Genomic DNA, 2518 nt, shown 5'->3' on the forward strand with positions numbered 1-2518 from the left:
TTTCAAATTCGAGACAACGGCGTTCTTCAGACGCCACTAGCTCAGGTGCAAACCTGGACAAACTGGTAAATGCGGCCTCAAACTCGACCACTAAAGAACTCAGCTGCTTAAGCTGGCAGAACTAATCTCTCAACTTCTTCCTGGCAGCGGGAGACAGAAACTTCTCCTGGAAAGCATCCACAAAGGCCTCCCATGTCCCTCCAACATGACCTCTCGTGAACTTCCACCATTGACCTGCATCCCCCTTAAGCTGGAAAGATGCCAAGGTCACCTTCAAAGCCCCGTCTTCGATGCCAAGCATATCAAACGTCTTCGTCATCTGTTTGAGCCATTCATCAGCCTTAAGTGGCTCTTTTGGATCCCTAACAAACTCGTCCGGATTAGACCGGAAGAACTCCCTCTTTAGAAAAGAAGGCCCTGCCTCTGCAACATGGGCCTGGACTTGATTCTCAGCTCTGAGAATGCCCAAGTACTCCCTCAAAGCTCCTGCCATCTCGAGGGCTAAGGTGCCCATGGCCTGCTGACCTACTGGCTCGGCCACATTGGCCTGACCAACCCCCTCCTGTTGCTCTGGATATTCATCCAGTATAGGCATCTCCTGCCTTCTAGGCCTACCTTGCCTACCACATCGTCCTCGTCCTGACATCCTAATAAAGGTAACGAAGAACGTTAGCACACTCATAAATGTGCCGAAGCTACAACACTCGCGTCCTAATGCATTGGACAACAATAATTCACTCCACGTCAGCACATAATCACATAAGCACCTACGAATTTTATTTCCGGATACTGATAGTCCCGAAACGTTACTAGAGTTCCGGTTAGAAACAGTATTGATCAAGTGCTTTTCTAACAAGGCTCACAGAAACCCAAGGATCCAATCAACATCCTAAAAATTAAATCCCATACCCATATAGTCACATAAACGTGTAATCACATAAGCACATAACATTACACCTAAGTCTCTAACAAGCGAGACAAACCCATTGTGATACTAATCACTTCCCACGTACCCAAAGTATTCGAACCCGGTACGCTCTGATACCAAGTGGCAACGCCCTCAAAATAAACCCATAAATCATACATTCTTGACATGCTTAGACATAAGAGAATAAAGCATAATTACATTTCATCAGCGTATTCATTACAAAATGTATTACATGTTGACAACAAAAGTAAATGCCCTGCGGGCTTACAACTTTCCAAGCCAACACTTGGTTACAAAAATGTGAGTACTACCTCAAAACACAAAATAAGCCATTGGCTTGATATACATGTAATACAAGAATGTAAGCACAAAAAGGTGTCCCAGCCAGTAAGCCTCCCAAGTCACGTCCTTGGAGGTGGCATGCTACCTGCACCTGAAAATGATGTCCCATATAGGGTGAGCCAACGCCCAGTAGAGATATGCTAAACATAATATGAGCAATAACTAAAACATTAGCATTTGATAAATGTTTAACTCACATAAATCAATTCATAACCCATTTCAATTACATGACAAAAGTGTCCATGTTTCATTCCATTTTCCATTTCTTATCCAATTTCTCAATTCATAATCCTGGCTCAGAACCTGGCCATGTACTTTAAATGAGATTATATCTCATTATCAATAATTCATCCATTTCAACAATTCAATGAGATAACAACTCATATCAAAACACTTCCATAAGCCTTAATAGATACACATATTTGTTGTATTAATAACACATAAAAAACACTTCCACACTTCACAAATGATACACAGATTTGCTGTATCAACACTTTAATAGATACACATATTTGTTGTATCAATGGAGTCCATCCCCTATCTCCTCCCAAATAATATCCGGTTTAGGAGTCCATCCCCTATCTTTCCCTAAACCGTGGCGTACATCCCCTTATCTTCTCCCACACAAAACAATGTATATTAACAATTATCATATACCTAATCAACCAATACACATATTTGTTGTATTATTCCAACCGCCATACCAGATGACATATTCAATTGATTAGTTTTGGTTTGCCTAATCATCATGCATTGTCTACAACAATCAAGATTATCCTCCACCGATAGCCCAAAGCAATTATTTCTAAACAGAAAATAATTACATCAACAGATAATTTAACAACAATTTTCAAATGTGAGTGATTAATAAATTCAACTCCACCATTCCATCCCATATTATGCCAATTTCATTATTTCCATGATAAATGCCATTAATTACACTAATGACCCACATATACCCAAACATGGCATTTTTCACCTTTTTCTCAATATTGACCCAAAGGCTCAAATATTAACAACAACATCAATAATCCCTTTTTAAGACCCAAAATATACATATATGAGTCAAAAGGACAAAACCCCTCTTTTCAATGTAACACATCTCAAACCCTAACTTCCCAAATCAAACCATTTATACAAATAGCTCAACATCTATGTTAAAGCACATAAGAATGAGTAGTTATCCCTACCTCAAGAGATGAAACCCAAAGGAGATGATAAAGAAATCTTGAAATGCTCCAAATCAAG

This window comes from Camellia sinensis, chromosome 2 (genome assembly GCF_055761805.1).
Source record: "Camellia sinensis isolate YWXY chromosome 2, ASM5576180v1, whole genome shotgun sequence".
Taxonomy (NCBI): Eukaryota; Viridiplantae; Streptophyta; class Magnoliopsida; order Ericales; family Theaceae; genus Camellia; species Camellia sinensis.